The 9,641-nt window shown below is 41.1% G+C and overlaps 1 pseudogene; it reads left to right on the top strand.

The window, feature by feature from the left end:
* Positions 1–306: 306 nt before the first annotated feature.
* On the top strand, positions 307–9,641 carry LOC134640679 (serine/threonine-protein phosphatase with EF-hands 2-like; annotated as a pseudogene).

Below are 9,641 nucleotides of genomic sequence, written 5' to 3'. Positions count from 1 at the left end.
AAGGTAACGCACAGTAAGACTATGAGAAGCATTTTTGTTTTATTTTGGTATGATTTGACTCGATTAACTAGCAGGACAATTCTTACTGTCGCTTTTTTGTATTGTATTTTATTTTTGTAAGTTGAAGCCAATCCTGCACTGTGAATACATTGAAGGCAACATGATAATCGAGTTCTGCTTTAACGATGTGTCTCTATAAAGGGAGCACCTTCTCATATCAATCAGTGTCATGTCACCAAATGCCACCAAACAGCTGTGGAAGAAGCGGCTAATGTGAGCCCTCCTGGACCCTCTCTGTTAGCCATCATGGGATGTGGCACCTCTGTCGCCACAGAAAAGCAAGGGGAAACGCTGGAGAAAGGTAAGCATGTGTAGGTGGTTTAATGCTGGAGTACACCGGATATTGGGATTTTTATTGCCCCCCCCCCCTGTCCCCAGAGAGATTTGTTCCTCCTGTGAAAGGTGGGGAAAAACCCACATGCAAAGACGTCACACACACAAAACAGCCCATAGGTGTTAAACACTAATTGGAAAGCAAAGCTCATGTGATGTAAAACAGCATATGTATTCGTGCTGTGTAATACTGGAAATTTTGGTATAGATCTGATACTAAGTAAATGCACTGCCAATGTTACCAATACCGATACTTTTAAATTATAAAGACAGCTTTTGTAGGGAAAAGCGGCAACTTAGCAAATGATTAACATAATTCAGTGAGCTACATGCTGAACAAAGAAGATGAAAGCAAAGTATCGATCCCATCGCGCTTGTACCAATACCGATACCAGTGATAATATCGATATTTTTTAATGGATCCACCCACCTCTACTGTTTCTGGGCCCTTACAGAGACTTTGATTTCCCGTTACTCGAGTACAAGATAGTTTAATAAATGATTACACATCAGGCACATACAGTTGCCCCTTATTAAAAATGACTGCAGTCAGTTCACCTAAATTGCAGGGTGTACTCCAGGTGTTACTGCATGCTTGTGTTTATGCAAAGGCATTTTGTAATGCTAGTACTGCTACTACTATGCTTTAGTAAGTTACTAACCTGTTCTGCTGCAGCGAGTTGATGATAGTTATTTTTTTTGCTGCAGTAAATGTGCCTCTGATTTTGACAGGTGATGCTTTCCCTCCTTTGCAGTCTGTCTTTTCTTCTCTTTAATGAGTGCTGCTGCTCCCAGAAGCTTGTTTAATTTGCTTAGTTTTCCCAATCCCACTGTTGCACACGACCTTCCTTGTGTCTTGTTATCTCTCATACCGTGTGTGTGTCTGTATATGCTCATTTGCACACAGTTTTATTCAATTACGCGTTTCACGTTTTCTCGCTGAATTGTAGTTTTCCCTTCATGCAGATGAACCAGTTAAGACTCCCAGCCCGGCTCTGAGTAAGACCCCGCTCATCCTTAACCATCAGGCTTTTACTTATGTGGCATGTATATCTGTGTTTGTGTGCTTGTCTGTCTGCAATTTTACATTTTGCAAGAGTAACGGAGGGTTCCTGTGGCCTGTGGAGTTCTGCAGAACTAAAAGATGGGATGTTTGCTTTGAGTGTGCTGGTGGAGATGTATAGGGGAGGTCAGAAGGAGCTTCACTTGTCTTTGTGGATCTAGAGAGTATGAGGAAATAAGGAGTGGCAGAGAAGTATGTTAGGGTGGTGGAGGAAGCATATGAGGATGGTGAGATGTGGAGTAGGAGTGACACAAGGGTTCAAGGTAGGGTTGGGATTTTATCAGCGGTCAGCTCTGAGCCCCTTTTTGTTCGAAGTGGTGATGGACAGCCTGAGAGATGAAGGTCAGGCAGGAGTCTCCATGCACTATGATGTTCGCTGACATTATGATCTGTAATGAGAGGAGGGAACAGGTGGAGCCTGGAGCAATGGAGGTATGCACTGGAGAGAAGAGGAGGGGAAGTCGGTAGAAGCAAGACAGTACGTGTGTTAATGAGAGGAAGAAAGGTGTAACAGTGAAGCTACAAAGAGTACAGGTAGTAAAGATGCACGAGTTTAAATATTTGGGTTCAGCCATGCATGCAGAGCAATGGACAGCGCACAATGTCAGGAGTGATTTGTGGCCTGCTATGATGTATGGTTTGGAGACGGTGCTGCTGACAAAATGACAGGAGGTGGAACTGGAGTTGGCAAAGCTGAAGATGCTAAAAGTTTTAATACGAGTGACAAGAATGGACAAGATTAGAAATGAGTACATCAGAGGGACAGCTCAGGTTGAGTAGAGACAAAGTTAGAGGCGAGGATGAGACAGTTCAGACATGTTCATAGGAGGGATGGTGGATGTATTGGATAAAGTTGAGTATGGAGCTGCCAGGCAGTAGGAAAGAGGAAGACCACAGAAGGGTCATGTATGTAGTGAAGGAGGACATCCAGAGGGTTGGTGTGACAGAGGACGATGCTAGGGATTGGGGTGAGATGGAGATGGCCGAAAAAAGACGTTTTAAACATTTTCATCTGTTTTCATCTTTGTTTGCTACTACATACACTCACTGGGCACTTTATTAGGTACACCTTTTGCCCTCAGAACTGTCTTAGTTCTTCATGCCATAGATTTGACAAGGTGCTGGAAACATTCCTCAGAGATTTGATCCATACTGAGATGATAGCATCACATAGTACCTGCAGATTCATCTGCTACACATCCATGATGTGACTTTTCTGTTCCACCACATCCCGTGGGAGCTGTGATTTGAGCATTGTGGCATGGTCCGTTGTCTTCCTGGAAGAAGCCATCACAAGGGTACAAATTTTAGCCCTACAATCTGAATGTTTCAGCATGAAGCATGTTGCTATCATACAATTTTTGTGATCTTTGAATTGTAGCCACAGTTTCCTGTTCCTAACTGACAGGAATGCCACCTGTAGCCCGTCTATTTCAGAGATTGTAACCAGTGGTTATTTGAGGTACTGTTGCCATCCTATCAGCTCAAAGCAGTCTGGCCATTCTCCTCTGAGCTCTGGCATCACCCAGAGATCAGCAGTTTGTCACTAACAACCATGCCATGTTACTTACATCCCCTTTCTTCTCTATTCTGATGCTCAGTTTGAACTTCATCAGGTCATCTTGACCTAAATGAACTGAGTTGCTGCTATTTGATTGGCTAATTAGATATTTGTGTTGATGATGAGTTGAACAGGTGTAGCTAAAAGAGTGCCTAGTGAGTGTATTTTCTCACATGTTGAGCCTGTAAATTTAAAAAATACAACATTTTGTTGCAGCTATGAAGGCAGCTGTTTTGATCCAGCGATGGTACCGGCGCTACATGGCCCGTCTTGAGATGAGACGCAGGTACACCTGGAACATTTTTCAGTCTATTGAATACGCCGGGGAACAAGACCAGCTACAGGTGTCTCTCACTACAGGCATCTATTTTGCAAATTTCAGAAGTATCATAAAGCTTAAACATGTGTTTCTTTTTGTTTTTTCAGCTCTCTAGTTTCTTCACTTTCATGCTGGACAACTTCACTCAGCTGAATGGGAATGGGCCAGGTTAGGGGAGAAAATTCTAATATCTACAGCGTAAAAGGGTGTATTATTATTATTACTTTCACTATCATCATCATTATTATTATTATTATTATTATTATTATTATTATTATTATTTTGCATGTCTAAAACTTAGATTTTTGCCTTTAATATTTGGAACTGCTGAAGTAATGTTTGCTTCCTTTTGGAGTAAAATATCACACTGTAGCAGCTAAATAAATGTGCCTAATTTTAAGAAACATTAGTTTTCTTATCAGTTGGTGTTTAATGATTGTTCTTTTTAACTTTTCCAACACCCCCATTGCTTAAATTAACACCATTTTGTTTGTTATGCCACTGTACTTTAGATATTTTGATCTAGACGAGGAAACCCATTGCGTATACCCTGTTGCTTAGCAACTACTGTGAAGGTGGAGGCCAATGTGTCAGTGTGGTGCGCTGAAACAGCTGTGGCTTAAGTGTGTATTGACCCGCTCTTCCAGCTCAAAAGCATAATGCTTCATTGACAAGCTAATCCTCAGGGAAGCCCTTTTTTGCTCATCATCTCCTGAACATCTTCTTCATGGGTTTTACATTAAGTCTACGTAAGGGATGCAAAGAGGCCAGACTCTGCTGTCTCGGTTTACTACGTACAGGATCTGTGTTTTTATATTTGTTTGTCAGAGACAATATAGAGGAAATAACACAATGGGAGAGGGAAATGGGCCTCTGGGTAGACGTCTGTCCCAGCACTGTTTGTTTGCATAATTTAGAGACTGTCAGGATTTGTTCTTATATTTGAAACATCATTGAGGTCTCAAATATGAGAAGAATATTTAGTATATTCTATATTACCTATATATGAGATTATAGTATAGCACCTGTATATGAGATTTGTGTAGTTTAAGACAACGAGAGAGAAGAAAAAAGCAACAATACACTCCCATTACAGACAAAATAGAAATTGTTGGTGACAAGCTTATCATTGATTAAGTCAGAAAAAGAAGAGCTGTGTGGTGGGTGGGTTGCAAAGCAGCTTGCAGATGTGCTGCAACTATAGTCATGTTAAAGCATGTTCAAAAGCGCCACCTAGAAAACATTTTGCACTGGGATGCTTAAAAGGGCATCAGCTAAGCCATCATCTCACGTGAGCTGGCATTAATAATTGATTGCTAGCTGAGGTTTTTAAGGGTTTATTTATTTTTTTCATATAACCAAATATTGCACATTCCTGTTTAGGATTTAAAGGATGTAAAGGTGAGGATAGAGGAAAAGGTACAGGATACATACCATTTACTAATTTTTTTTCTTGACAAAGATAAGATTTCATGTTTGTGGACATCTAGCTTTCATTTTAAATAAATTATATAATATGTAAATTGCGTTTCAGACTTGATCTCCCAGCTGCTGGATCCAGTGGTCGACCCATGGTTAGACAGAGAAACCTGCTACAACTTGATCCATGTCCCAGAGTCCTACACCGGACCTAGACTGTCGTTTCCTCTCTCCGTCGCCGATACAAATGCACTCCTGAGTGCTTTTAAGGATCAGCAGGTACCAAATATGAGCCTTTCACTTTGTCTCTTAAACATCTGATTGTCTGCTGGTTTAGATTTGGGGTGCTCACTGCTTTTTTTCCACACAGACTCTCCATGCCAGATATGTTCTCCAGCTGCTGTATGAGACCAAAAATCTCCTCAAACAGATGCCAAACATAGTCCACTTGTCGACATCCTACTACAAAGAGATCACTATATGTGGTGGGTCTCAGTGTCTCTTGTTAATTTAAGATTCAAAATTATAAGCTTTCAGGACCACAAAACAAAAAATTAAAAAAATATATATTTTAATCTCATTGTAGCCTATGCTACACTGCAGTGAAGCACAGACCAAATGAATGATCTCCATAGTTTTTAAATGAGAGATGATGCCTTGTTGTTGTTTAAATACAGTTGATTGTATCTTACTGGCAGCTTCCCAAGAAAGGTAAGTCCTACTTATTTGCACACTGATCAGCCACTTGACTCCTCTTGCACAGCTTTCCTCCTCCTACCTTTGCATGTCATTAAACTCAAGAATACTTGAGTAACAAAAATGAAAAAACACACACTCATAAGGCTGAGGTGGAGCAATCCTTATGATTAGGGAGTTTTAGACCACTTCTGTAAACCCATAAAGCAACAGGACTTCAGTTTCTTGATTGCAGTGACTTTTTTTTTTTTTTTGTACAGGTGATCTGCATGGGCGACTCGATGACTTACTACTTATATTTTATAAGGTAAGGCTGCCCGTACAACAGCTTTCTTAAGCATCATTCGTGCATCATCTACCTCACAGCAATATCAGATTTTATGTAGATTTTTTTATAAACAAAAGACTGAACCCTCTGCAGTTAAATCCTAAGCAGTCGCTATATGTAATTTTAATTTTTTAATAAATTTTTCTGCCCATCAGAGAGCAAAGAACAACTAACTGACATGCGTCACGAAACTACTCACATATTTATGTCCATTAGTCATTCTTTAGACTGTAGGTCATTGCAGGGGGGTTGTCTATGACGACAAACCTCAGATGGTTAAATAAGTAAAAGCTGAAGATCTGACTGTTTTCATGTTTTTGTTTTTCTCAGAATGGCCTTCCCTCTGCAGAGACACCGTACGTGTTTAATGGGGACTTTGTGGACCGTGGAAAAAAGTCAGTTGAAGTGGTTATCCTGCTGTTTGCCTTCCTTTTGCTTTACCCAGACTACATGCACCTGAACCGAGGAAACCATGAAGACCACATAATGAACCTCAGGCAAGTTTGGAAAAGGGTGAAGTGAAAAATATTTACCTGTCCAGGTTCACCATGAACACGAGGAGAATAGAGTATCAGGGTTTAAAGGTATGTTGTTTTCTTTTTTCAGATACGGGTTCACAAAGGAAGTCATGCAGAAGTACAAGGTAAAGTCCAAATACATGCCGTCAGTCTGATTTTTTTTTTTTTATGTCCACAACTCAGTAAGCACTTTGCAGCTTGGTGACTGTCACAGCTGATTTTTTAAAATTACTGTTCTCGCCTGTTTGCAGACTCATGGCCGTGAGATCCTTCAGCTGTTTCAGGATGTTTTCAACCTCCTGCCCATCGCAACAGTTATAGACGGAAAGATTCTGATCGTTCACGGAGGAATTTCAGACCAGACTGATCTGGACTTCCTGAGCTCCATAGAGAGACACAAGGTCAGTGGAATCAGCAGGGTCAGAAAAAACAACTTTTTACATGCTGACACACTCATACCCACCACATATCAATGTAGCTGTGTGCAGCATGAAAAAAGTGGTTTGTAGTTTTATCCAGCAACAGGAGGCAGATTCCTGAGACTCATATCGAGACATGTTGGTTCAGCAGCTTCTGAGTAACAACTGCAAGGCTTAGTTATTGACAAGTTATTAGAGTAGCTTCTTTCTAGGTCTGCTACTGTTTGAATAGGGGTTAAAATGGGATTTGGCAGGTGGGGAGACCCTAAGGTTGGGTGTTGGAGTGCGGTGTGGGAAAAGGCATCACTTTCCCTACTTCTCAGTAGGGGTGGCTGTGGCTCAGGCGGTGAAATGGGATTTCTACCCACTGGAAAGGTAGCGGATTGATCCCGGACTCCTCCGGTCTGTGTGCTGAAGCATCCTTAAGAAAGATGCTAAACCCTGAGTAGTGTGATTCTGTGTACGATGTATATGTTAGAAATCAGTCACATAAGCTCTAGTTAAATTTTATTTGTATGCAGCCTATAATCAGTTGGCCTCTGCTGCTGTTCCAATATTCACTGCTCCTTGTGGATTTAGCCAGCTGAATTCATTAAGATCTAAGCAGATGTTCTTGAGCTGGTTGGCTGATTTCCAACCCCTAGACAACATAAAGCTGGTAAAAAGTAAAAGTTAAAAAAAAGTAAATTGGTGAGTGATTCTAATCAACACCATAAATCTGGTGTCCTTGATGTAACCGAACACTGAAAACAAAAGCAAAGTGTGCTTTGCAGTCCAACATAGAGCATCGTTGTAAAGTTCACCTGTTTGTGTGTTTGTTAAACTGTTTGAAAAGTTGCATTTGAAATTCCCTGCATGATTACTCTGTTTATGCTCACTCATCCTCTATAGCGCTGATTAGATTCTGAATTAGGCCATCATGAACAAACTTTATTCACATCTGCACCTTGAACACATCACAGAGATGAGAGGTAAAAAGGGATGTGTTGATGGTGTAAGCAGACACGTTTAATTGCTCATTAATCTAAAGCGCCGCAATGCCTTTCCAGACATTTCCAGCCCACTTCAACCCCAGTTTGTGGGCTTTTATTATGGTATCAATCTGCATTCAAGATTGAGGTTGATTAATAAAACATTCATCATGAACATCAACATAATGAATATTAAGTAATGTTGTAAAAAGCTGAGATTAATCAATTTCATAATACCACCCACACCATGGAAAATACTGCATATTTACGATGTAAGATGAGGTAATATTGTTTGTTTTTCAGATAAATTACCAGGAAATTGCACAGTACTTAAATTTATTTGACTTGTTACCTCTTATTCTAGTGTGCTTACCTTTAAGTATTTGAAGGTAAATATATTTCAAATGAAGTACATTGCCTTGTTGAGACTATTTGCATATTATAGCACCATTATTTGCACCATCTTCTCTGCGTCCAATTATTACGAGGAGGGAAGCAACCGAGGAGCCTATGTCAAACTGGGGCGAGAGCTGGTGCCTCGCTTCTACCAGTACCAATCAGCCGGACCACTCGCAAACTTACACTGACACAGAGGTAACACGGGTGTCTGGTGTGTCTGTGTGAACTGTGGGGCCGATGAAGCAATGCTCAGGGTAGTAGCACTGAAACTAATCATGGCAAAATCATTTGCATAATTTTATAATTCTATTAAATGTGTAAGAAAGGTTCGTTTGTGTCTGCAGAGTGCGAGCCGCTGAGGGCTCTGCTCTCAGAGCCTTAAAGGAGAAGCTGTTCGCTCACCGCTCCGAGCTGATGGTCGGCTTCCAGCAGTACGACCAGAATAACACAGGTGCTCTCTTCTCACTCCATTTTCTTATAAATTTCATGTTGTTTTAATGTTCAGGTTTGATTCCCAGGCTGACATGTAGAGTTTCTACATTTGCACACGCCTTGCTTCAGGTCGTGTGTCGGTCTGCGAGTGGGCTCTGGTTCTGGAGTCTGTACTGAGACTGGACCTGCCGTGGAGGACGCTTCGTCCACACTTAGCCCGTCTGGCACCAGATGGCAGCCTGGAGTATCAGTCCTGCTTCGAGGATATGGGACCAGGCATTCCCCTGCCGCAGGTCAGAAACGAAGGGGTAGAAAGGAAACGCGTACATTCGCTCGAGTACTGACCTTAAAGGAAAAAGGAGATGAAGGAAAACCGTTAAAGTTCACTGTTTTCATCTGAAGTTATACGCTTAATATAAACATCCCTTTGTCTTATTATACAATACTCCAGTCACAAACATCCAGATTATTGAAAGGCTAATTACCTCTTCACAGCATTTTTTTTACATAGCAGTTCTTTCTCATTTGCACTTTTAAAACGAGTCCATTTTACTCCTGATCCTGTTCTTTTGTCTACAATGTTGAACTTGTATCTGCGAGGAGGGATTCTGCCCCTAGTGGTACAGTTACTTCTAGCATCGCAGTACATGTTCTTGCACTGCTGCTGTTAAACACAGCTGGTAGCACTCCTGTTTTTTTTCTTTCAGGTCACTCCAAATTTGGCCGAAACTCTGTTCAGATACAGGACAGACATTGAGATAATATTCAACATCATAGACAAAGATCATTCAGGTAAATAAAAAGCCAAAAATCTTTTTCGAGATAATGTTTCAAATAAGCCAAAACTGACTTGTACGTGAGTGATGTTTGTTTTAACCTGTAGGTCTAATTTCCATTGAGGAGTTTCGTCAAACTTGGCGTCTTTTTAGCGCTCACTTAGGGGTTGCCATCGACGACAGTGCCATTGATGACCTGGCCCGGAGTATTGACTTTAATAAGGATGGCAGTATAGACTTCACTGAGTTCCTAGAGGCATTTAGAGTGGTACACAAACTGGACAGCAAAGATCAGCAACTGCATGAAAAGATGGATGGAGAGAAGAGGACAGGCTGAATACTAAACT

This window comes from Pelmatolapia mariae, linkage group LG1 (genome assembly GCF_036321145.2).
Source record: "Pelmatolapia mariae isolate MD_Pm_ZW linkage group LG1, Pm_UMD_F_2, whole genome shotgun sequence".
In the NCBI taxonomy this organism is placed as follows: Eukaryota; Metazoa; Chordata; class Actinopteri; order Cichliformes; family Cichlidae; genus Pelmatolapia; species Pelmatolapia mariae.
Note: the sequence above shows the minus strand (reverse complement) of the source record. Positions and strands in the feature narration are given on the sequence as shown.